This window comes from Tursiops truncatus, chromosome 7, assembly GCF_011762595.2.
Source record: "Tursiops truncatus isolate mTurTru1 chromosome 7, mTurTru1.mat.Y, whole genome shotgun sequence".
Taxonomy (NCBI): domain Eukaryota; kingdom Metazoa; phylum Chordata; class Mammalia; order Artiodactyla; family Delphinidae; genus Tursiops; species Tursiops truncatus.
Window position 1 is genome coordinate 87219664 of NC_047040.1, and position 27933 is coordinate 87247596.

At 33.2% G+C, this 27933-nt stretch overlaps 1 long non-coding RNA gene across 1 annotated transcript; it reads left to right on the forward strand.

Moving 5' to 3' along the window:
- Positions 1-1030: 1030 nt before the first annotated feature.
- On the forward strand, positions 1031-27933 carry LOC141279102 (uncharacterized). Its single transcript, XR_012332858.1, has 4 exons — positions 1031-1178; positions 14551-14682; positions 21629-21812; positions 27768-27933. It is a non-coding gene; the product is annotated as an uncharacterized lncRNA (long non-coding RNA).

The following is a 27933-nucleotide window of genomic DNA, read 5'->3' on the forward strand; positions in this document are numbered from 1 at the left end:
TCACAGCCTAAATCAAAACCATAAAGGCAGCTACTCAGCTCTCCCTATGCTGTCAAAACTGACTGCTTCAATTAGGAAGCTACTACATCTTCAGATGCTCTGTTTCACAAGAGCTGAATAAATTCTTTAACCTCTATTTGAGTCACTTAAATTTCTTTTGAAAATTCAAGATCAGAGAGTTCAGGGCATAGGCACTAAAATTTTCACTGGGGCTTGGGGGCAAATGATAGGTGAAGCATAAGACCTTAGCACTGAATTACATTATGCAGTAGTATAATGTGTATTCTTATTCTTTAGAAATTACCTTAATTGGCTTGAGGTCAAAACAAACTGTAAAGGCATAGTTCTAACATTCATACAGAAGTATTTGTGGAATTGTCATCCCTGATTGGAGCAGGAATCCTCTATTGTTTTATACATGCCTTTATAGTAGGTATTATGGTAATTGATTCCTCAAAGACATGACCTGTTGATAAACACAGCTACAACAGTCCAAGAAAATGTATCAATGTTACGAAATACAAGTATATCTTCATTGTAGAAAAATGACGTAACCACTGAAATGATAAACCAGGAAGAATTTTTTAGTGCTTCTAAGTCCAATGCTATGGAACATCCTTTTCTGGTAGGCAATGTAGTAGATCAACTGTAGTTTCCATTTGTGGAACCAAAATTTGACAGACAATGGATATTTCTGAAAGATTTACTAAGTTAACTTTATCATTAAAGTAGGTATATCCAAGATTGTAGATATCTTCATTTTGTTTACAATTCTCTTAGGAACAATGTTGGAATGTCCAATTTAACGTTTCTCTATGTGTATGTATATGTGGGTGTTCATACATTTGTCCTAGGTATTGAATTTACTCTTTAAGTTGATCTCTGGCTCAATTTATACAGTTTTGAATTTGTGAACAGGCCATCAGAACAGAAGAAACAGTGACATCCAATGTAATTCTAAGGGAAGAGCTGGTAACACATCATTTAGAACTACAAATGTGCTTTTTGTATTTTCTTTTTTGTAGAGAAAGATACGTGGGAAGAAGAAAGGAGGGAGGGAGAAGGAAAGAAGGAATGAAAGAAGGAAAGCAGAAAGAAATATAAAGGGGAAAAAAAACTCCAGAAGAGAGAGAACATCTAAACAAACAAAGATCTCCTGATCCAATTGTGTACTTCAGGTGGGCTGTATCTTTTACGACTTTTAAAATCCTAATAACGGACACTCTGCAAAAGCTACAAACTGTAGACTACTAGAGTTTTATAGTAACACGATTTATTTTATTTCGGCATTTTGTGATGTCTGCACAGAGTTTTAAAATCAGTAGGATTAGACGTGTACTCTGCTTAGCAGGATGCAAGCAGCTTAGCAAATACATACACATACAGCACACTTAAGATTCAGCACTTAAGTAGGGTCCATAGCCAGTGGCTATCAGATATACATTGATTTCAAAATTAGGACAATTTGAAAATTCCTAGAATCATAAAAACTAGTGTCTTTTAAAATAATTACATAATAAGTAAGTAAAAAGACTGTCCAGGGATTAAATTGGCCCAAATTGAAGATATTAACTCAGCAGAAATGGAATCTGTGCTCAAACTCAAGCTATGCTGATTTAAGAGAATAGGGCTAAAAGAAAAAACAGGGGTGGGGGGGAAGGACGTTTGTAATTGTTTCTTTGAAAACTGTTACAAAACTGTTTATCATAAAAGTGAAATGATTGCAAAAGTATTTCCAAATTACCTTAAGATTAATAAGAAAGAAAATGAGACTCAGGCAAAATGAATGAGATGAGGCTGTTCTAGCTTGACTCAGAATTAGACTCTCAGTGTGAAGTACTGCAAAAGAAAGCTAAATATATTCAGAGAGGAAAAAAAAAATCAGCAGCTAGTATTATTTCTTTTGGGGAAGTGGGTGATGGAGATAGAATGACCATCTGGTAGCCAAATCTCTGTAAAGGGACATTTATCAATGGAACAGAAGGACTTTAGCTCTGAAAACTGGTTGCTATGTTTGTGGAAAAAGCACCATTTAAAATTTTAGCTTTTATATTTCATGAATCTTTTTTTACATAAGAAAACTCTGGTTGGAAATGTTACTCTAAGAATTTGTTGCGTCCTATGTGTCTTATGTTCATCCACACTATGAACTTGCTTGGTTAGACGTCAATAGGTTAACCTTGGAAGAGCGAAGATGCCAGGAGAATAAAATATTTTACTGCAGTGCTATTCCTCTTCTTGTCCATATTGCACATGCTAAATTACACCTACCTCCTTTTCTCACAATGCCCCACAATGGCTCTTTTTCTCCTCTTCCCTTCCCCCCACCATATGGTCCTATGATTGCTTGCAAATGTTTTCAATATGTTCCTACTTACCTTCCGAAGAGAAGGATGGTTCCTCTTGGTTCAGTTTCATTCAGTACATTCTGGGAACGCAAGCTAAACTTAATAACTAGTTTCCACCTAAGGAAACCAGTCAGGGAAAAATTAAATATGCAAACATTGTGTGGGAAAACTTCAGTAAATTAAACTTACAGGGTTTTAATCTGTGGGAAAGTTAGGATTAAAAATATGTTTTCTGCTATGTCTCTACAGTAATCAAGACGGCATTGTATTGGTGAGGTATAGACACATGGATCAAGGCAACAGAAACAGACTCCCATAAATATAATCAACTGGTTTTTTTTTAAACAAAGATCAAAGAAAATGGCTAGTCTTTTCAATAAACAGTGCTAGAACAATGAGATGTTCATGTACAAAATAAAGAAGCAAATCTGGGTTTCTTAAGTCACCTTCATTATTTCCTTCCTGTATACGTTTTCACATATGAGGTTCCTAATAACATATGAACCAATTGATACAGATCAGGGAACCCTTGATTCTATGTTTCCAGATCTATTCTACACTGATCTGTAAATTTCCTTCTATCTTATCTAAGCTTTAAGTCTTTAACAATGGTTTTCAGCTCAGACTGAAATCAAGGCTTAAAATCAATCGTAATGGGCTTGCTCTGTTCTGAACTAGCATTAACTTTAAGAGACAATTTATCTTTGTGAGTTTCTGGTCCCCCAGAACTAAAAGGAAGTGGGTTAGAAAGAGGAGTATAGGAAGAGTACATGGGGACTTCCCTGGTGGCACAGTGGTTAAGAATCCACCTGCCAATGCAGGGGACACAGGTTCGAGCCCTGATCCAGGAAGATCCCACATGCTGTGGAGCAACTAAGCCCGTTTGCTACAACTACTGAAGCCCGCGCTCTAGAGCCTGTCAGCCACAACTACTGAAGCCCTCACGCCTAGAGCCCGTGCTCCGCAACAAGAGAAGCCACCGCAATGAGAAGCCCGTGCACGGCATTGAAGAGTAGCCCCCCTTGCCGCAACTAGAGAAAGCCTGCGAGCAGCAATGAAGACCCAACACAGCCAAAAATAAATAAATAAATTCATTAAAAAAAGGAAGAGTATGTGGAGGGACATATATAATAAGGGAAGAGCAAGAGTAGGATAAAAGTCATGTTCAGGTTACAATGTGGAAGGTCTCAAAGAATGTTTTACATTTTCACAGATTTTACTTGTTTTGTTTAAGGGAGATGTTCAGGATGCAGTGTTGTTATAAAAAATTATTTAGGAGCTTCCTCAAACCAGTGAAGAAATGGAGATCACTAGGCATTTGGAATTTTGTTCCCTTTTTGTTTTAAGATATTTCTCAAATGAACAATTTTATTTATATTGAAAGTTCCCTAAATCCTACTATAATTTAAAATTATCTTTGATAAAATTTTGCCACTTAGAAATATGAAAATTAGAGTTAAGATGTGAAATACATGTTTTTTAAAAAGCTAGCATCTGACTTGGAGGAGACATACACTTAAAACGAGAAGCAATCCGGAAAGAATGGCAATGGTTGATTATATATATATATGTTGCTGGGACACCTCATGGCTTAGGCTCCCATGCTATTTGGTTAGCTGTCTGAAATTTAAGATCCAGAAAATCCAGCGGATGGAAATTTTGGTGATAGGATCTATCACTAAGTCACACTCTCAGAGACCAAACAAACAAGCAAACAAACAAACAAAAATGAGGAAAATTCTCATATAATTTAAATAGAAGACCTAAGCCAAAGTTTGTCTTCTAAGGACTGCCTACTACAGCAAGAGAAAACATGACATTGAAAGAGCATTGGATGTGTTTCAGAATGGGGCAGTCGGTAATATTTATAGGATTTTGGGTTCTGGGCTAGAATGAGTAAATAAGATGGGGAACATCTGTGATATAACTGTTCAGTATTTGAATACACAGCATCAAAAGATTCAAAGTGAGACCTAATAAGTAAATTGGTATTTGAAAAGTGAGTTGTTTGACCAGATGAGCAATATATTGTCCTGATAGGAGAGAGTTTTGCCCAGAAGTAAACTATTTGTCCAGATAAATTGGTTTACAGTAATTTCCTGAAGCAAACAGTTAAGCCATGTCAATACAGATGGTCTTAATTTTGGGTCCTAATAGTTACGTTTTGTGAACAAGGGTATCTTTAGTCTCATATGTAAGGGGAAAAAAAAGCCAAAATGAAGGAAAACCACATACTTTGAAGCCCTGATTCAAATTCCAGTTTATCTGCTTTCTGTCTGACCATCAACAGGTTCATTGATATTCTGAAACCAGACATATAATGTTTATTATAACATGCACATTTTTTAAAAGTCAATGTTAACTTAATAATGCATGTAAAGAATCTAAACCAGTACCTGTCATATAAAAGTTTCACACGAAAAGCAGTTCCTTCCTCCTTGAGAGGGTTAAAATAAAACCAAGAGGAAAAACAATATTTATGTGCCTTGGATGTAGGGGATAACATCATACATTTTCTTTTATGTTCAGAAGGAAGACTTCTTTACATATATATTTGTGGTACTCATTAAATTATGTTGACTGATTATTGCCATGTGAGAAAGAAAGTTTACTAGTTACAAAACCTTAGAATATTTGAAGAGTATATTTATGACAGTTCATCAAGTTAAATTTATTTTTGGGCTACCTGTTATAAAATTTATGTCATAAATTTATAGTTTGATGAGTTTAAGGAACAATCATACAGTTGTTCAGTTGTTACCACGAGTATGGATATACAGCATTGTATTTATCCATCACATGTTGCTTGACATTTTGGTTGTTTTTAGGTTTTGGCTGTTAGGAATAATGCTGCTATAAATTTCCACATAAAAATCTTTCTTTGGATGCATGTTTCTTATTTCCTAGTAATTACGTTTCTATATTATGTGATAAGGGTAAGTTCATTATTTTTAAAAGTTGCCAAACTGTTTTCCAAAGTGACTGTATAATTTATATACATATATTCCTACCAGCAATGTATGAGGGCTCCAGTTCCTCCACATTCTTGACAATATTTGGGTATTGTCTATTTCTAATTCTAGATAGTGAGTTTGTAGTGGTATCTTACTGTGGTTTTAATTAGCATTTTCCTCATGACCAATATTGCTGAACATCTTTTCATAAACTTATTTGCTACATTCATAACCTTTTTTTGTGAATTGTCTTTAACTCTTTTGCCCATCTTTTAATTGGATAGTTTATTTTCTCCTTTTTCAGTTGTGTAAGTGCGTAGTATATTCTGGATACAAATCTTTGTTTAACTGTGGTATGCAATTAATTTCACGCAATCTGTGATTTGTCTATTCATTTTCTTAAATGTTTCTTTCAAAGAACAAAAGTTGTAAATTAACAGTGTCAGATTTGAATATTTTTTTCCTACGGTTCAAGTTGTTTGTGTTCTATCTAAAAAGTCTTTGTATAAAACACAGTTCATATATTTTCTCCAGTTTCCTCTAGAAGTTTTATAGTTTAACTTTGACATTTAGGTCTGTGATCCATTTTGAGATAAATTTTGTTTATAGCGAAATGTCTTTCAGTTTCAATTTTTAAGGATAGCTTTATTAAATATAGAATTATTGATTGATAGAATTTTATGTAATTCCAATGCCTTTTGGCTTTCATTGTTTTTGTTAAAAGTCAAAAAATCATTATTCCCTGTATACATTATATGATATTTTTCTCTCTGCTTTTAAGATTTTTCATTTTGATTTTACTCTTAATAGTTTAAATGTGTCTAGGAGTTTTTCTTTTTATATTTACCCTCTTGGAGTTTATTAAGGTTTTTGAATCTGTATTTTTTTTAAACAAATTTTTTTTTTTTTTTTTTTTGGCTGCATTGGGTCTTCATTGCTGTGCATGGGCTTTGCTCTAGTTGCAGCAAGCAGGGGCTACTCCTCGTTGCAGTGCACGGACTTCTCACTGTGGTGGTTTCTTTTGTTGCAGAGCATGGCCTCTAGACGCACGGGCTTCAGTAATTGTGGCACACAGGCTCAGTAGTTGTGGCTGGTGGGCTCTAGAGCACAGGCTCAGTAGTTGTGGCACGGATTTAGTTGCTCCGCAGAATGTAGGATCTTCCTGGACCAGGGCTCGAACCCCTGTCCCCTGCACTGGCAGGTGGATTCTTTAACCACTGCTCCACCAGGGAAGCCCAAATCTGTAATTTTTTTAAACCAAATTTGGAGAGTTTTCAGACATTATTTCTTCAAAAAGTCTTGTCCTTTATCTATTTTTCTCTTTCTGGGATCCAAAATTACACATATGTTAGAATGCTTGATAATTTCCAAATAACCTGTAAATATTTTTCTTCAATTATCTTTCTCTGTGTTCTCCAGGTTGGATAGTTTCTGTTGGTTTATCATCATGTTCATTGATACATTTTGTATCATTTTGTTTCAGCTATCCTGGTTAGGTTACCCATTTATATGAGTTTCCCAGGGATGCTATAATAAGTTACTAAACACTGGATGGCTTAAAACAACAGAAATTTGTTCTTTCACAGTTCCAGAGGCCAGAAGTTTGAATCAAGGTGTTGATAGATTTGTGCTCACCTCAGAGGATCTAGAAGAGATTACATTTTTTTGCCTCTTCCAGCTGTTGTTGACATTCCTTGGCTTGTGGTTGCTTTGCTCTATTCTCTACCTCCATCTTCACATACCATTTTTTCTGTATGTGTGTCTCAAAATCCTCTCTACTTGTCTGGTATAAGGATGCATGTGATTGTAGTTGGGGGCCACCCAAATATTCCACGATAATGTCCTTCTCTCAAGAACCTTAACTTTATTACATCTTTTGCTACATAAGGTAATATACACAATGATTAGGAGGTCATGTGAGAACAAAACATGTCTGGAACAATTCTCACTTATTTAAAGTAGGATAATATGACAGTACTGTGCAGTGTGTGTGTGTGTTCCATAAGTCCATAATTAAAAAAAAAATACTCAACATTTTAAAAATTGTCACACTAGGCAATTTTGAATAATAGGAAATGGAAACCCATTTATATTATATCCAGGAAACACTGAAATACTTTACAGAAAAATGTTACAATTATAAAACACAAATTGATGTTCACTGAGCACTTTATAGATATTTCTACAAGTAGTTAAACAATAAATTTCATACTTTGGAGTTACGATGAAATAAATTTTGACTTGCTCAATTATTGACAAGCAAGTAATCTTCATAGAGAGTACCATAATATAACAAAAACAAAAGGTTTTGATTTTGGAAAATATTGAAAATCCTTCAATTATGTAGAGTATATTCTGCATAAAATGCAGTTTGCTTTGAAAAGTATATAAAACTTGCCTTTATAATTTCAATATTGACTCCCTAGGTGTTTTGACTAATAGGCTCTTATTTCCTAAGAAAACCACACATTTACAAAACTTTGCATAGAAAAACTCAGAAAATTCCAGATGAAAAATGCTTTCTAAATTAATAAATTATTAATTATATTAATTAATTCAATATATAATTAAAATATAACATTTTTTAAGTACATTAATAATTTACAGTTTAAAAAATTACAATCTGAATACTAATGTCATTTTCATAAAATGTATGTTTACTTTGAAAAAACTATTGCAGACTATTGAATCTGAATCAGGAGAATCTTACAATTCTTTATTATATAATATCTCCAATTTTAGATTTTTCTTGATGACAGTTATCATTTGAAATAACTTTGACTTAAATCCAGTGAATATCAAAATCAAAACAACCCAAAATTTTGAAAGGTTTCAGTATCTATTTATATTTGAATTTTCCCAACTTTTAATTTAGGAAATTTTCAAACTTATAGAAAAACTTTCAAAGAATATTGCATTAGACACCCATATGTTGTTTACTTAAATCTAGCAAATGTTAATACTAATTTCTTAATATTTCTCATTTTCTGTCTGTTTGAACCATTGAAATTAAGTTGAAGTTATTGAAGATACTATGTCCATTGAATATTACAGAAAATATCTCCTAAGAAAAAGGGCAGTCTTCTGCAGAATCTCAATATTATCACATCCAAAAACTTGAACACTCTTGGGGCTTCCCTAGAGGCGCAGTGGTTGAGAGTCCGCCTGCCGATGCAGGGGACACGGGTTCGTGCCCCAGTCCGGGAAGATCCCACATGCCACGGAGCGGCTGGGCCCGTGAGCCATGGCCTCTGAGCCTGCGCATCCGGAGCCTGGGCTCCGCAACGGGAGAGGCCACAACAGTGAGAGGCCCGCATACCGCAAAAAAAAAAAAAAACTTGAACACATAATAAAATTACGTTACTAATATAAAGCTTATATTCACATTTTAGTAATTGCTTCAATGATTCCATTGTAAGCCACGACTCCCTTCCCACCTTCAGCACCTCTCTGCAAAACCCAAAGAAGAATTATATTTTATGATTATTTTGTTTCCTTTGATCTACACCAGTCCCCCAATTAGTTTTGCCTTCATTTTTTCAACATTTTTGAGAGTTTAGGTCAACTGTGTTTAGTATGTCATACAGTCTGGGTGTTGTGGTTGCTTCCCAATGATTAGTGCAAGTTACACATTTTTGGCAAGGTACTACATAGGTGATGATGCATACTTCTTATTTTATCACATCAAAAGGCAAATAATATTGGTGTATTTCATTATTAGTGAAGCTAAATATGATTATTTGATTAAAGTGGTACATATCATGTCTCCATTTCAAAAGTAGCTGTTTCCTCTCATAATAAATAATACATATGCTGATATTTTGAAATCTTGCAGATAATCTGTTCCACAGACTACCTTGATCCAATGATTTGCATCCATTGATGGTCTGCCTGAATCATTTATTATATTAAGGTCTTCAAATGAGTTCTCTTCTAGTTATGTCAGTCTTTTTCTCCTTCCTTCATTCCTTCCTCCCTCCTTCCCTCATCACTTTCCTTCTTTCTTTGAAATATTATTATGCATCCATACATTTTTATTTTTCTTTATGAATTTACCTAGAGGGCCCTTCAGTCTAGATCTAAATGTGCTTATTCTTCTTGGTGTGTTCTGCTTCTAGTCCCTCTCAATGGACTGAGATAGAAAGTATATATACACTTGTGTGTGTGTGTGTGTGTGTGTGTGTGTGTGTGTGTGTACATACACATTACATTTGTTGTAACGTATATTTTTTTTTGTCAAATATATTTTACATTTACAGTGTATTTGTATATGAATGCATGGCTTTGTTGAGTATGTCCTACTTCCTTCTACAAAAGGAATTCCATCAGCAAAGAATAAAATATAAGATTTTCTCAAAGAATTTGCAATAGAGCATTCTGATTTTTTTTACATCTGATAGGCAAGAAATAATATTTAGCATAGTTTTGATTTTTATTTATCTCACTATGAATAAAATTGAGTATTTTATATATGTTTAAGAGCCATTTGAACACATTTTTTCCAAAATATTTGTACATGTCTTTTTTTCATTTTTTTTTCAGATGTTTGGTCTTCTGCAATGTTCAAGTTCTTTATAACTTAAGGAGATTAGTCTTTTATCTTTTATATATAATACAAATATTTTCTTCTTACTTGTCATTTGATTTTGTCATTTGCCTTTTGGTTTTGGTCTTTTGGTTGTCATTGTATATGTAACCAAATAAATGTGTTTTTTCTTTTAGTACAACTGGATTTTAAGTCACAGTTAGAAAGGTTTTTCCCTGCTTTCTGGTATACTTTTCTAAAAATTTACATCTAGATATCTGATCTCTTTGGAACTTTGTGGTTGAGTGATTTGGATTATGGGTGCCTGTTTATATTTCCCCAAATTTCTGTCCAGCTGTCTCAACACCTTTTCTTAGTGTTTTCTCCCTCTCATTAATGTGAGCTATGACCTTCTTCATATTACTAAAATTTTATTATATATTGGAATCTATTTTTAAACTTTCTTCAAGTATTTTCCACTAATCCACCTATTCATGTGTCAGTTACATCCTACTTTGATTCCTGAGGCTTTGAAGTATGTTTTATTATCTTATAGGCCTAGTTTCCTCTCACTGATATCCTATTTAGAGCCTTCCTAGGTTTGGTTGAATGTTTGTTCCATATTTATTTTAATATAATTCATATCTCCAAAAGTAATTATTTTATTGGATTTTTATATTAACTTGGGGATAATGGAATTTTTATAATGTTCTGTCATCATATCTAAGAACATGAGATGTTATTTAAATGTACTTTTGTGGGATTTCTTTTTCAAAGGTTTCCTGTTGTAGGATTCTCAAATACCTTATTAAGTTTATTCACAAGTATTTAATCTTTATTTTTTTTATAATGGAGTTCTCTTTTCCATTACATCTTCTAACTGACCATTATTTGTACATATGAAAGCTACTGACTTCTACATGTTAATTTTAGATCCTTTTAAGTACTTGGATCCTTTAACACTATTTTACCATTGTGTTAGTTTTGTCATTGATTTTCCGAGATTATCTAGGTAAACTGTCAAATCACCTACATGTGAAAATAATTTTCATTCAATTATTATGCCTCTAATTGTTTTCTCTTTTCTGGTTGCATTGGGTAATGTATTCAATAAAATATTAACTTACCATGGAATTAGTGGGACATTTTTATAGTGACTATGAATGATAGCCTTTGTTTAGTGAAGTATTCCTTAATTTAGTAAAATTTGGGGCTGAGGGCTGTGTGTGTGTACAATCTTACTATATTATTATTTTTTAATCAAAAAATGGATGTTTATTTTTTTATCAAAAGCCTTTGCAGCACAAGTACCAATAGAGACATTTCCCACCTTTTACTTCCTTTTTTAACATAATCTTTCACTTTCAAATGTTTTAAGACTCACATAAAGTTGTAAAAAGAATACAGAAAGTTTCTGTATGTACTTCACTCCTTTCCACAATGATAGTATCTTACATAACCATGGTACACTGTCAAAACCAAGGAATTGACATCAATAAATTATTAGTAACTCACATACAGGTGGTATTTGTACTTCACCAGCTTACACATGCACTCTTTTTTTGGAGGGAGTTGTATGTTTTATAAAAAATTATTGCATATATAAATTTGATCAAATTATTGCATGTGTAAATGTCAAATCATCACATTTGGCATACAGAATTGTTCCATCATCACATAAAAACTTCCTCTGATTACCCCTTGATAGTTACATCTTCCCTTTAATTTTATCCCCTGCAACAGTTGTTCTCATTAATATAATGTTATTCTATTGGGTTGCCCAAAAATGTTCATTAGGATTTTTCCATAACATCTTATGGAAAAACCTGAACGATCGTTTTTGGCCAACCCAATGTAAGTGGAATCATGTGAAATGTAATCCTTTGAGATTGGCTTTTATTTTTTTCACTCAGTATGTTCCCTTGTGATATATGCAAGTGTTTGCATGTCCCAATAGTCATTGTTTTTTATTGTTGAATAGCGTTCATGATATTAATATATTAATGTTTAATCATTAATCTGTTGACGGACATTTGGGTTGTTTGGGGCTAATACAAATAAAGCTACGATGCACATTCATGTATAGATTTTTTGTGAAAATAAGTTTTTATTTTTCAAGAATAAACATCCAGCACTATGTTTGCTGGATCATCAGCAAGTATGAAACTTTACGAAACTTCCACACTGTTATCCAGAATGGCTGTAACATTTTATACCCCCCAGCAATATATGACATCTGTATAGTTGCTCCATATCCTCAGTAGTACGTTGTGTAGTCAGGGATTTGTTTTAATTTTAGCCATTCAAATAGATGTATAGTTATATTTCGTCTAAAATTTTACTTGCATTTCCTTAATGGTTAATGATGTTAAACATTTTTTTCATGTCTGTATTTGCCATCCACATGTCCTCTAGGTGTAGTGTCTTTCTTACTATTAAATTTAGGGAGTTCTTTGTATGTTCTGGATACAAGTCTTTTGTCTTGAAAATATGAAATTTGCAGTTATTTTCTCACAGCCTGTGGCTTGTCTTTTCATTCTCTTAATAGGGTCCTTTGCAGAGCAAAAGCTTTAAATGCTGGTAATGTACAATCTATTGTTACTTTTTTCCTTTATGGATCATGCCTTTTTAGTCATGTCCAAGAACTCTCTGCTTACTATATAAGTCATAAAGATTTTCACCTATTTTCTAAAAGTCTTATATTTTTATATTTTAAATTTCAATCTATGATTTATTTTGAGTTAATTTTTGTGTAGTGAAAGAAGTCAAGGGCAAGATTTATTCTTTTTCACTTGAATACACAATTTCCCCAAAACAATTTGTTGAAAAGACTATCCTTCCAGTGTATATTGACTAAGGATAACGATATTCTAGTACTATTATCAAAATCAGGAACTATAACACTGACATAATGCCAATAGACAATATATACATCTTATTCCAGTTATGCCATTTACCTTAAAAATGTCTTCATAATAAAAGAAGATGAAGAAAAAAATGTAAAGATAAAGAAGAAAAAGGAAAAGAAAGAGAAAGAGGAGGAGGATACTAATAGGAGGAAAAATGAGAAACAGGAAAAGTAATGAAGAGGAAAAAAAAATTAAAAACAAAAATCTGGTCCAAAAATCATACATTGTATGTTTCCTTAGTTTCTTTATGCTTCCTTAGTTTCTTTAACCTGGAATATTTCCTGTACCTTTCTTTGTTTTTCTTAATGTGGACGTATTTGAAGAGTATCAGCCAATGTTTTGTATGCTGTTCCTCAGGTTTGTTCAGTGCTTCCTCATGGTTATATACCTACACTTTTAGCCAAAATACCACAAAAGTGATATTTTTCTTTCTCTTTCTCTTATTCTTGTAAGAAGGCACATGATGTTTTGGCTGATTGTTGGTAATGTTAACTTTATTCATTTGTTTAAATTTGTTTCTTCCAGGTTGTTCTGCAAAGCAAAGTATTTTCACCTATTATTAATTGACAAAGTTCACGAGAAGATGTATTGTGACTACATATATCTTATACCTCATCAAATTTTCACTCTCTAATTTAGCATTCATAAGTTTTTAATATGTGAATTAAGCACATTTATATTTTCTATTTAGTTGGTATTTTTATCCATAGTTCTGTCTTATTATCTTTTGTATTTTTACTGTTTATTATGTTTTATTTCCTGTATGGTTTTCCTTACATTTTGGTTTAAAAAATTATTTTGGTATTTTCAGAGGTTTGTGTTTCTGTTAGGTAGTTAGCATTGTAATACATTTTATAGTGACATTAGTACCATTTGGTATCTATCATTTGACTGAATAGCTTTAAATGATATCCTTTCATGTCAACCTGTTGTGAATATTTTTAAAATGCTTATTTTTTTTTCCTGTTCTTTGAACCCATTTATTTGGTTATATTATTTCTTCTTGTCCAAGGCATATAAGATTTACAACCTATCCTGCCACCTTTTATATCATCTTATTATGCTTCTATACACATTGGGCTGAATTTTCCCCTGTCATCTTGGATGTTGTATGATGTGCTTTTTCTAGTAGAAGACTTAAGCACAGTGTGTGAGTACAATGCTCCCTGAGTTCTTGCATATTTAAATTGTTTTACTACAAGCTGTACTCTTAAATGATGTTGAGATGGATATATATTGGCTTTCCTCAAGACAAATTTTTTGTTGGGTTTAAAAATAGGATACATGTTAAAATTTTGAGTTTTTATTAGATTGGACAATTGATGTCAAAGACTTGGATCTCTGCATGTTTGCCTCTGATACTTGGAGCTTTCTAGATAACAAAGTTAAAGAGAAATTTTATTTAGAAAGAGAAAAAGGTATACCCATTTTAAAAAGATACTTTTATATAGAATGTAGAAGTTCCCAGGAACCAGAAATTATCATATAACATTAGTGGAAAAGTGTGTTTTTTAAGTCAGTTTCCAGTGTTTTTATTTCTGTATAGTGTTAGAAAAGTTGCAGGTTAACATTTCACCTCTTGGAAGGGATTTAAGCTCAGCTGAAGCAGAGAAAATAGAAGATGAGAAATGTGAGGATGGTCTGGCTCATCCCCAGGCCCTAGCATAGCCTCTAATCATTCAGTAATCTAACTTGGATTTTCCTCCAGCAGCAGGGCTGGACTCCAAGGATTGGCTGAACCACCAATCCTCTTAAGGCTTGGGCTCCATAGTTCCAGAATATCAGTTCTGTTGCTTTTTCTTTATCCAAACCAGGCAAGGTTCAAGAGGAAGAGAAATAAAGTCCACCTGCTAATGTAAGGAATGACACTGGCTTACAGCAATGAAGTAGCAGCCACTTTTGAAGACTGTTATTCAGATATTTTTTCATTACCTGGAAGATTGACTGTAAGTTTCTTGAAGGATGAGACCTGGCTTTATAGTTCTTTATATTCCCCACAGTGCCTCACATAATATTAATAAATAATATTTGATTTCTGCTTGGTTTCTAAAAGTGTTTAATTAAATTTTTTGTCTGAATATCATAATGAATTCTGACAATAACTAGAGTATTCCAATAGATGACACATAATTTACTGACATATCTAACCACTATATTTTACTATAGATACTGTAGCTTCCACATGGAGAGATATATGTCATTAGAAAGACCATGCCAACAACACTGGATTTATTTTACTGCTGTTATAATAAGAGTTTTTAGTTAAGGTGAAGGTACTGGGATTTCTTTTTTGCACAATATCCAAATTGCATTTTACATGAAAATTTTAAAAGAAAAGAGGAATCAAGAAGGTCAGACAATATATTACTTGCTCTAATATCCATTTAAATTCAAACATCAGAGAAAGGTACAGTCAGTGAAAGTTATACCTGTGGTTAAAGATAAGGTCACTTCCATTTTTAAAATAATGTCTAATAAGTAATGTTCTATGATAATAATTTTTGCATACCAAAATGTCCTCCTAAGAAATTTTACTTCTACTGATGCCATAATAATACAACCAATCAAAGTTAAGATTTGTTGAATCATGCAAACAATACTCAGTTGAATGCTGTTATAAGTTAAAGTATTAGTTCTTATTATTTCTGATAATCCCCTCACATTCTGCCCCAACAAATACCCCAGTTCTTAGACATAATTAATATTCAATAAAATTTAATAATATTTATTAACTATTAACAATATTTATGACATTTGATTTCTTAATTACAATTTGATAAACCAAAGCCAAATAAAATATTTTATTTAGTTGAATTAATTTTCTAAATCTTTTATGTAATGAATACTTAATCATGGTTCCTTTGTTTAGGGAACAAGAGCCAATTATGGCAAAATATATATGTAAAACCATATAACCAACATATTCTATAAATATCTGTAACATCAACAGCCTAGCAAGCTGAATTACATAGTAGAAAGTGCATTTAATTACAAGGAAGATAGAGGTTCAAGTTGTGATTTTTGATTCTGCATTTAACAGGTAAAAGAGAATAGATAATTTATCTTCTCTGAGTCTTTGTTTTCCCATTTTTCTGATAAGCACAATGTGTTGTTGGAAAGTTAAAATCAAATAACATATGTAGAAATAATATAAATTCAGATTTTTATTTTAGCTTCTTGGCAGATTATTATATTTTTTTCATCTTTATTACTACAGGATTTATAATATGACCTTGTAAATAGCAGGTGGTCAGTAAGGGTTTGGCAATTGAATAAAAGAATGTAGCTTGAAGAAAACATGGTTTTTTAGTTATGGAGTGATGGTGCTTAACTCCATACAAATTAGAGCATGACAACATCTGTAGAAGTTTTAGGAGACATTTTTAATGAGGATTTGTAATAAACTCAGATTCCTCCTCTTCCCACATGGAAGCACCTCAGTGCTGTCTCTAACAAGTTGTGTTTTGGCATGTCTCCTATACTCTCTTGAATTTCTTCATTTATTTTATTGGTTTATTAATACTGCACCTATCTAACTGTTGTGAGGGTCGAAATAAATACAAGCAAAAGCCTTTTGTAAAACGTGTATTAAAATTAACCAAGGAATTGATTTCAAGGGAGTGAAAGCTTTAGTCTAACTTCCTTTAGTAGATGAAAAGATTTACATACAACAATTAAAACAAAAATAGTTGCCTAAGATTCAATTTTCCCTCTTTTTTGTAGTAATTAACCTATCATCTATTCAGAGAAAAAGATTTCAAATTGCATGCCCTTCTCATGAGATATAAAGATTCATAACTACAGTAATATGACAGAATATGCTTGGAATCTGGTTAGAAAGGCTCACTTCTTGCTTTGCTGTGGTAGCATATATCTCTTAGAGGACTACTGACATTTTGTTTGTTTTTGTTATATTCAGTGTATCAACTTCATTTCGTCTTCAGTTAGCCAAATGTAGTATTACAAACTTCCTGTAAAAGCCAGGAAACAAACCAAATAGGTCATCCTTTCTTATAGCAAGTTTTTAAAAATATCTTACCCACTTAAAAGTTCTTCTGATAATATAATAGTGGCCATGCAGTGAAATGTTATTTTGCCAAGTTGCCTCAGTGCATAGAACGAATGTACAGCCTTGTGTCTTCCTAAGTATAAGTGAGAGATGACCTCATTTAGTTGTTTTTTAATTTATTTTTATTTTTGTTTATGTATTTTTGTCTGTGTTGGGTCTTCGTTGCTGTGTGTGGGCTTATTTTACTTGCGGTGAGCAGGGACTACTCTTTGTTACGGTGCATGGGTTTCTCATTGCGGTGGCTTCTCTTGTTGCAGAGCATAGGCTCTAGGTGCGTGGGGTTCAGTAGTTGTGTGTGGGCTCAGTATTCGTGGCTCGCGGGCTCTAGAGCTCAGGCTCAATAGTTGTGGCGCACGGGCTTGGTTGCTCCGCAGCATGTGGGATCTTCCCAGACCAGGGCTCGAACCAGTGTCCCCTGCATTGGCAGGAGATTTTTAACCATTGCACCACCAGAGAAGCCCCTCATTTAGTTTTAATAGCATACTTAGGTGATTCTTTGATGGATGCATTTTATATTTTTTTATTACCTTCAGGGAGAGTCATTGACAATAGCAGGCACTTATGGCTGGAATGTATAAACAGGTGTGAATAACATGTGTATCAACCTGGTAGAAAATACAGTGCAACCCCACACAGTGTGTAGGGCAAAAACAAAACAAAAAAACACTTAAAGGTATTAGTTTTCAAGCATAGTAGTGCTTTGCTATCGTATGCAAGCTATACTTTTTGCAAAATTGCATTTCCTAAATCTACATCATAAAGCAGATGGCCGTAAAATCAGTTGCATTTCCTCAGAAACAAGGCTGTGTGTAGATGTTATGCTCTTATCAAAAAATTTTTCTTGTAGTAGCTATGAACTAACATATGTCATAAAATTAAAACATTACAACCTTGGAAATACAAAATTATTTGAAAAGAAGGCACAGGCCCTCATAATCATAGTGTCTCAAAGCTACAGTTGTCCTAAAGATCAGAGTTCAGTTTCCTAATTTTAGCATGAGGGAATTTGAACCCAGTTTAATTATTTGCCAAATATTAACTATATAGTTAGTGATAAATGTAAGACTAGATTCTAAATCTCTGCACTCCCAGACTAATTATGGTCCAATTACTTTAGACCAAACTCCATTACAAAAATCTAACAATTGAAGTTATTTACAAGTGAGTTAGTTTGTCTGAACAGATATCATGTCTGGCAGCTGTTCTGTTAGCTCTTGCACCTGCAGAGCTCAGATATTTTTGAGGAATTTTATGTACAGCTAGATTATGAGAACCGTTTTGTAGAAAATAGATACTAGTTGCCAGATATAAACAAGATGCCTCAAAGAATGGAAATTTACCACTTTTATTCCAGATTCTGCTAGAAAGGAAAGTGAGGAATGTCCATTTCTCACTAGAGTGGATCTAACTAGGAATTTGCAAAACTGTCTGTTTTTCAATTCACTCATTTATTCAACAAATATTTATGGAACACTCACAATTGGCAGAACTTGTTTTAATATTAGGGATGAAGAGTTTTTAAAAATTCATCACTATTTATTGACTGTTGCTGTGCTTTCAGAGTAAATAATGTGAGGAACGTATAGTAAGCCTACAAGATTGCCGCTTTTCAGTCTTCAGTGTGGAAGGTTTCTGGTTACTGTGCCTTTGTAACTGCATCTTACTATATAATCCTGTAACATTCAAAGAGAGAGATACAAAGACAGGTTTTACTCTTCACAGTAGTAGGAAATAGTTCTTCAAATACGCTAGTCTTCATAAATTGAATCACTTTACCAAAGACCCTGAAGAGATATGGAGTTATATATATTCTCTGGTCTTTAGTCTCTCTGGAGATACTTCAGTTACTTCTTTCCATCAGGCTCCTGGAGTGGAAACTTCCTCAGGATTTGTTGGTCAGTTAAAGTCAGATTTAGATATCACCTTTTAAGGTTAAAAGGTTAATGTTAATACTAAAACTGGGCTGATTGGCTTCTCATGGTTAGGGATATCATGGGCCCAAAATTTGAACCTTTTAAGAGTACTAGAAGAGACAGAGTAGTGTACTAGAATTCAGAAGTCTCAAGTCTAGACTTACCATCTAGAAAATGGAAGAAAAAAAAGATTTTGATCCAAGTCATCAAGTCATCGGATAGACTGTTATAACACTATGCAAATGTACATAGCATTATTATTTTTATTTTTGGCAAGATATATTATGTTACCTACTTGTTATTTCCAGATTTATATTAAATTCAGAGGGTTTCCTAATTTACTAAAATTTGAAAATATAGCGGTAGTGTGTTTGAGCTGTGAGTGCAGATTATCCAGTAAAATATATACTGGGTAAGAATCTCCCTCACAGTAAAAGAGAGTATGTGAGTTGACTTCCAGTTACAGATGTGTTAAGAGGGATTTATTTTAAGAATGAAGGTATGGCAAGTGTAATTTATGGTAACATGTTTTCAGATATCTCTGCAAAGTCAATTTCCTCATGTGAAAAATGGAGATAATGAGTTTTGAGTACACAAATATAAGGCATATATTTCTAGAAGCACTTGTCACAATTCCCACAACAGATTAGCACTTAATACATCGTGGTTATTTTCCATCCTTTCTGTCTTAGAAGCCTGTATGTGATTATCTGGTTGTACGCATAAACAGAGATCCGTTGTTTGCTATCTTCTTTCAGAAGACATCGGTAGAGTACATGATTTTTTTTTTTAAGCAAGTAAGCTCACATAAAGGACCTTATTCCCAAGTCTTACAGTGGTTATGCATTCACGTAAGGAAGTATCAATCATCAAAATGGTCAGATAAAGAAAATTTTACATGGATCAATCTATGGGGGATTTCCCAAGTGACCAGAAAATACCTGATTGCTCTGAGACTTATGCAGAGCTGGAGGTGAAAAGAAGTTTATATTTCTAATCTGGATTCTAGGAAAGTCCTTCCAATGTGGAAGTCACATAACTAATCCAGGTAATGCAGCCTGGCTCTTAAAAAAGAAAGCTTTTTTGAGCTTTGGTCAAACAGAGATGAAAGGGTCAATTTAATTAAGTTCAGAAACTTGAAAAGATAATGTGAGAAAGCTCTAGCCTCAAATTTTTAATTAGTTTAGAGTTTATGCAGCAAATTATGGTATCTAAGGATATGGTAGGTGGAGCCAGAATTCTGGGAACCATTTCCCACCTCTAACATTTTTGTGCAGTATTGCTTTCCTATTTCTGTTTCCTACCTATAAAATGGAGATAGTAAGAGTACCTATTTCATGGAGCAAGGATTCAACGTGCTAATGCATATAAAATTCTTAGAACAACACCTCAATACAGATTAGCCATTTCAATTTTTTTCCTATTCTATTTTATTATTTTTATGCAACTCTTTTGTGAATAATTGAAATCTAGAAATGGAGGTGCTTGTATTGCTCTTGAAAGTAGTACAGTTTGGGGTGATTGAGGATATAGTTACATAAACTTACCTATATTTTAGCCAATTAAGATTAAGGAATAATAAAAATTTTTTTAATGAGTAATAAAGTTTTTCTAATCAGAATCTATAGTGATGGAGAATTACCAAAAAATGTCATTTACTAAAAAGTGGGAATGTCTGCCTATCACCATTGTAATACTTTACTACAGAAAATAGCCAAATATATATAGGTAAAAATAAGCATTAAGACAAGAAAAATGAGATTAGTAAATATTTTTTAAAATGTAAGATAATAGAATCATCATTATTTGAAGATTATAGAATTTTCTTCAAGAAAATCCAAAAGGATCAGATAAAATACAATTAAAAACATTGTAGAGTCAATAAAAAGTTAGTTATAAAGCTAACCAAGTGCAAAGTAAATGTAAAAGTATCAAATCTATTTTAAATAATTAATTAAACACAATCTTTTTTTAAAATTCATGGTATTGTTAGAAAATCTGAAAATTTTATCCTCATGTCCAACCTAAAAGTGCAATTTCATAACAATATCCAAGAAAATTATGAAAAATTGATGACAAAAAATTGCATAGTTATTTTATATAACATGAGTACATTCTATAAATTGTGGCAACCAAACTTTTAATCAAACAAATAAACAAATAGATTAGTAATAAAAAATGAGTGGCCAAGAAATAGAATCATGAAAAAGTGGCTCTTCAAACGTGTGGAAATTAAAAATTACATTGATGTACATTGATTATCTTTCAGAATAAACCATTAGTTGTCCAATTTATATTATACACATAAAAACAAAAATTAACCTACATTTGCTGTAACTTCCATTTGGATTAGAGAGCAAAAGGTTAAAGAAATTATTTTTAAATAACCAAATATGGAAGAATAGCTTTATAGAATTTTGGAGAAGAAATTTTGTAAGCAACACAACAAATCAACTAGAAAGTGAAAGACTGACAAATCTGACCGTATATAAACTAAAATTTCTGAAAAAAATTTCATGAAGAGAAATAAGAATAAACAAAAAAATAAACAGCAGACTGGGGATAAACAGAAGCAGCCAAATAAAAAAATGGTCAACCTTTACATAAAAAATATGAAAAAAGTCAACACCAATATTAATGCAAATTAAAAGCATTTTTAAATTACGATTTGGCAATATCTAGCAATATTTGAAAGTTTCAGCAAGAAACTGAAGAAAATGGACTCACGTATATAATTGCCGTATTTTTATAAAAGTTAAAAATTAAATGTAACTTTGAATAAATGATGTATAAATACTATAGCAGACACTATATAAGATACAAAGTAGGTTATGTGTGAGATTTACTAAAATTATAATAATAATTACCATTATTGATATCTGTGTTGAGTAGTCTTCATTTCTCCTCCAGATCCACTCATCACCCATTTCCAGTCTGCTCTGGACCTGGGAGGCTAAGGTGGTAGGACTGCAACCACAGACCTCATCTTGGAACTTTGCTTCTCTTTGGGTCTTGCTAGGAAATGATCAAAGGCAAATTAAAATAGTGTTGGGATGTTTATTACGTTGACTCCTTCCTTTCCAAGTCACTGGAGGTAAGATGCTTCTCTCTAATAAGAGGCACAGTTTCAATCAGACACGGCCTCTGGTTTCCAGTAACCATTTCTATTCCTCTTTTTTTGGGCTTAGGGATCTTAACAGTTCCCTGCTACTGTGAGCCACTAGGTTCTGCACTATGCCTTGTTTGTTTTCTTAAGCCCCATTCATACCTTTGTAAATAGTCCCCATATTTAACTCTGTTTTCAAAGTACCCAGTTGGAGTGAACAATCATTTATTACCAATGCCCTTTCTGACAGTATCTGTAACAGCATTTTTTTTATTTCAGGCCTCCATCTTCTTAAGCACAGCTCTTTGCTCAGAGAAGGCAACCCTTTTCCTCAATCCTAATTACTCTCTGCTAAACATGTTAATCCTATTCAATGTGACAACAATTGGTTTAGGAGTGGTTAACAGGGTATGAAGGGAGGTCTAATGAGGACTTCTAGTAAAAACTCTCATGAACTTAAAACAAAGAAGATACACATGAGGGGTCAGTTTTCTGGGGAACATTGTCAGGTCTGTCTGGATGTGTGTGTGATAGGTGTGATGCTGGAGCTGACTTGGGTGCTAATACCATCATGCGTCATGCTAACGTGGCATAGCTGGCAGATGAAAAGAACCTGGGACTTTAAGGATGTGAGTGAGCTGACAAATCTGTCAGCGTTAGGGTTGCTCTCACTTGTGTACCCTATTCTAGGGCATAATAAATTTTCTTCTCATTATGTAATCCATTTTGAGTTGGTTCTCTCTTACATGTAGCTGAAGGTAAAAGTAGGAAGGAACATTTAGAAGTTGCACTTCTCTTTTGTTTAAATTTTAAAAATTAATATTCATATATCATTTATATACCTGTAAGCAACAACAAACTTGAAAAAAAAAGAGGTGAGAGCAACTAGACCCTAGAAACCAAAACTATTGGAAAGTTTAGTAGATCATGAAATGCTTAGCAATGGGAAATATGTATCCTTGTGCCACTAAATCCTTGGACTTATGATATTGATCTTGCTGCATGGGATGTTTAATAAGTATGTGCTAAATGTAGGAACAGACGTTAAAATGACATATTTGAAGCTTCTAATCAGGGAGTTAGGGTATATTATTTTGTAGACACTTTGAGAGCAACTATAACACCAGCTAGTTCGAGAATGAAGGCATACCCCACCCCATGCCCCTCAGTGCTAGTACAGGGGAAGGGAACACGTGTCTTTTTCCCAACCTCATGAGATTCACGTAGAATTAAGGTTAACTCTGTTGAGAGATGAAGATGGACACCTGACCTTATGCCATTTGGTCACACTTAATATAGATTTGCAGAAGCCTGCATGTATCATGAAACAGTTTCTCCAAGTAAGAACTCCTGTAGTAAAAGGAAAAACCTCCTAAATCCCTAGAGATGTGCAGGTAGATTGGGCTTCAGCAGTATTAACAGACTTTTCTAGCTCTGTTTCAAGTAAACACAAAATATACTAAAAACATGAGTTATATAAGGAGCCCCTATTTATGAAAATATTGGTATACTTAAAAATATAACCCCACAATAAATTTAAACCATAGAAAACTAACCTACTAATCACCAAAAACATTAAACACATTATTTACTGTGTTTTTGTTTGCCCTCTTAGAATTTAGAAAGAATTTCAGGGATATTTTCAAAATCTATTATTAAAAAAGAAAAACCCAGAGGATTCCATTATTATACACAATCGGAGATACTCAAAATCATTCTTCTGAAAACTTATTTGAATAACAATCATTGTAGCAATCTAAATGTTTAAAGGCAATGCTAGAGATTATAATTGCAGTGGATTCGAGAAAGCAGTTATCTCTTACCATGTGTACCTCCTCTTGATCATGGCCTTTTCCATCCCTCTCTCTACTGTCTCCTCCCTAGTTTAAAGGCATAATGGAAAGGGAATAGTGGTTTGTGTATCCTGAAAGACCACAAGCATGACCAGGACTGTGGAAGAAAGGCAGGAGGGAGCAGTCTTCAGCCCTTGCTCTGGTCAAAGGTGGGGGAAGGATGGATCACGAGCTAACTGGTCTCAGGACTTTCACACTACCTGTTGGAGCCCTTTTCTTGATCTTTGCTACAGGGTCGCTGACTATGTGGGGCTGTGCTATAGAAAGCAAGATGCAGTAAGAAAAAGCCAGAAAAGTGAAGAATGGCTGTTAATTAGATAGTGGTGAATGAACTGAGCAGCGAAATCATGGGACTGCCATACCTTGAGGAGAAATTTGGCAGATGTGATAGCTTGCACATGAGCAAGAGCAAAGGATGTCTGCAAAGGATGGTTTTTTAAAGGTCGAGACTTTATTCTTGCTTCAGAGTTCCTTACATAGCAAAGAGGTTTATCATTCACCTATCACTGTTACAAAAATAACAAGGGCTTTGAGATTTTCTACTGAATTTTACAGGTGTTTGCAAAGCATTTGCGTGGCTCTTAAAGGTAAATGTGTTCAACCAGACTTACATAAACACTATTAGGAGGAATACAGCTTCTCAACCATTTTTCTCTTTTCAACGTCTGTGTGTTTGCAAATATTACTTCTGAAATATAAATGGAACTTCCTTGTTCTCTCACTATGGCATAGACTCAACTCTAATATTAAAACAAAAATAGACTTATCGTGCAATACGGTTGAGGTCCCTTTTTTTGAGATCATATAATAAAGAATCTTTTGTGTGCTAAAAATTTGACATGGAAGCCTGAGAAGTATAAGGAACAACGCAAACCCATTTAATGTATGCAATCCCCAGGCATTTTTAATAGGATTTTTAGGCATAACATTTTACATAATCACACAGAAACAGTAGTGTTTCAATTCTAGTCTTTTATCAGCAGGAAACTAGAAAACAGTGCTTCCTATGCTAAAGAAAAAATTGCTGGTGATTATACTTTTTATAGTTGAGCTCCTTATAGATGGTTTTCTCCACTTGTAAAGAAAGTGGTAGAAACCATCTCATATTTTAACAGAAAACCTATAAGGAAATAGATACATTTGCATTGTATTGGTTCCAGAAAGATACTCCTCAATCTTTAGAGATTTTGTTTACAAAGACAGTTTCTATATACTTGGCAGTAATTTCAGTGGCTCTGTAGTTTACAAGCCTTCAAAAAATCTGAGATTGATAATGTTCCATGCCTACAACGATGTAACTGCTCTAGGGAAAACCTTTCCCTTCTCCCTGCTCCTAATTTAAATGAATGGCCAACTTTTAAATGGATGAAACTCTAATTATATTGCAAAGTTTAATGCTAAGAGGAATAAGATTTTGCTAATGAAGTCCGGGTGTCCACAAAGAGCAGTGAATTGCTTTCGTGGAAAATTCAGACATCCAAAAATTTCTAAACATCCTGCAGAAAATAGAGACTGAGAATCTATAAAACCTAATTTAGTACTGTGCCTTGCAAATGTAGAAAAATTATATTATTTGAAAATCCTGTCTTCAACTGGAATGGAATCCAGACTAAATTTGGGAATTATGATTGATATTAGAAATTTTAAATTCCTTTAATTAAGGAAGGGCAGTTGTAACAGAAATGCACATGTAAATTATTTTAGCAAGGATTCACTCAGAGTTTTATGGTAATTATAATAAGAGCAATATTAACCATTATTATAAAATACTGAAGGCTTATTATGCTCCATATACTGTAAGGGATATTTTATATACATCTCATTTATATACAAACCAGTTTTATGAAGCAAGTACTTTTATTCTCAAATTACACATAAAGTGACAATTCTAAAGTCACACGAAGCTAGTAAGTGGTAGAGTTGAAATTCAAATACTAGTCCTTCTGATTCCATAGACTCTGCTCTTGGCAGTTTTGATTGTATAATGCTGCATAATACACTGCCACAAACATAGTGGTGTAAGACAACAATAATCACCTATTAACATTACTGTTCATGGTTCTGGGAGTTGACCAGGCAAAATTAAGTGGTTCTCTGTGGGTCTCTCGTATGACTTCACTCAGACAGTGGCTAAGGCAGGTATTATCACAAAAGGTTTCTCAGAGGCCCAGCTGTTGTCTAGAACATGGACAACGTGTTTAATCATGATTTCTTCCTGTAACCTGGGCTTTCTCAGAGCATGGCAGCAGAGTTCCAAAGGTGAGTATCTCAGAAATAGAGCCTGATGGAAGATTTATTGTCTGTCTCAACTCACACAGCATCACTTCTGCAGCATTCTATATATTAGAAGTCACTCGTTAAGGCCAGCATATTTTCAAATGGAGAATAAAGATGCTCCATTTCTTAATAGGATCGGTATCAAAGAATTTGTTAAGATCGTTTTATTAATATTTTTTTAATTGTGGTAAACATATCTAACATAAAATTTGCCATCTTAGGCATATTAAGTGTACAATTCAAGGGCATTAACTACATTCACATTTTGTGCAACCATCACCACCATCCATCTCCAGAACTCTTTTCATCATACAAAATGGAAATTCTTTGACATTAAAAATAACCCTTTATTCCCCTTTTCCCCCAGCTCCTAGAAACCACATTGTACTTCCTGTCTCTATGAATTTGACTACTCTAGGTACATTATGTACCTTTGGCTATTGCAAATAATGCCACTACAAATGTGAATGTATAAATATCTCTTCAAGTAGTGGAATTGCTAGATCATATGTTAATTATCTATTTTTTGAGAAACTGCCATACTGTTTTCCTAAGCAGCTGTCCAATTTTACATTTGTACCAAGAGTGCAGAAGTGTTCCGATTTCTCCACATCCTCACCAACATTTGCTATCTCTGTTTTATTTATCATCCTAATGGATGTGAGGTAGTATCTCATTGCAGTTTTTTTTGCATTTTCTTAACAATTAGTGATTTTGAGAATCTTTTGATTACTATAGCTTTGTAATAAGTTTTGAAATCAGGAAGGAAGTGTGAATCCTCCAGCTTTGTTCTTCTTTTGCAAGATTGTTTTGGATATTTGGTATCCTTTGAAATTCTATACAAATTTTAGGATTTTTTTTTTTAATTTCTGCAAGAAATGTCATTGGAGTTTTGATAGGTGTTGCATTAAGTTTGTAGATTCAATTGGGATGTTCTATTTTTGCAATGTAAACGGAATTGTTTTCTTCCTTTTCAGATTGTTCATTTGTTAATGTATGGAAAAAACTGATTTTAGTGTGTTGATTTTGTGTCCTGCAACTGCTGAATTCATTAGTTAGTTCTAACAGGTTTTTGGTGGAATCATTAGGATTTTCCACATATAAAATCATGTTGTCTGTAAACAGGGTTAATTTTACTTTTTCCTTTCCAATTTGGATGCCTGTTATTTCATTTTCTTGTCTAATTGTTCTGGCTAGGACTTGCAGTACTATGTTGAATAGAAGTAGTGAAAGTTAGCATCGTGTCTTGCTCTTAATCTTAGAGGAAAACTTTCAGTCTTTCACCATTAAGTATGATGTTAGCTGTTGTGAACATCTTTTAAATCACCATAGTAATTTTTAATAATTTTGTTTAATGTCATTTTCATAATCAGAATTTTATTGTATTAATATTTGAGTCATAAGGCATCACTAAGTATAACTTTTGTCCAGTTATGCAAGAATGAAAAGATAAAGAAAGAAAACAGTCAAAGCAATCCAGAGCTAATGACATAAATGCTAGCCAGTTTATCAAGAATGGAAATATGAAACTAAAATTAACATTATTATCAATATATCGAAGACATGTGGCTTATTTGGGATTATTTTTAATTCTCCAAAGATTAATGCTACTACCTTTATAAAATGAAGGAAATTAGCAGGTTAAGTTTATTAACCTTTAACATTTAAAATATAATTTAAGTATGTCAATGGTATCATTTCAAATAAGTGAAGAAAGGATAAATTAATAAATACTGTTGGGAAAATTAGATACTTACTTGAAGAAAACATTGATTTTAAACTTTAACTGACACTGTCCCCAAATCCATTTCAGAAGGACTAAGGAATTAAGCAGGAACAATGAAGCCATTAAAGTACAAAAAGAATATAAGAAGACAGTTTTTATACTATTGGGGTGCAGAAGACCTTTCAAAGAATGACATAATAGCAAAGACTGACATACATGACAAGATAAAAGTTAAAACTTCTGAATGGAAATG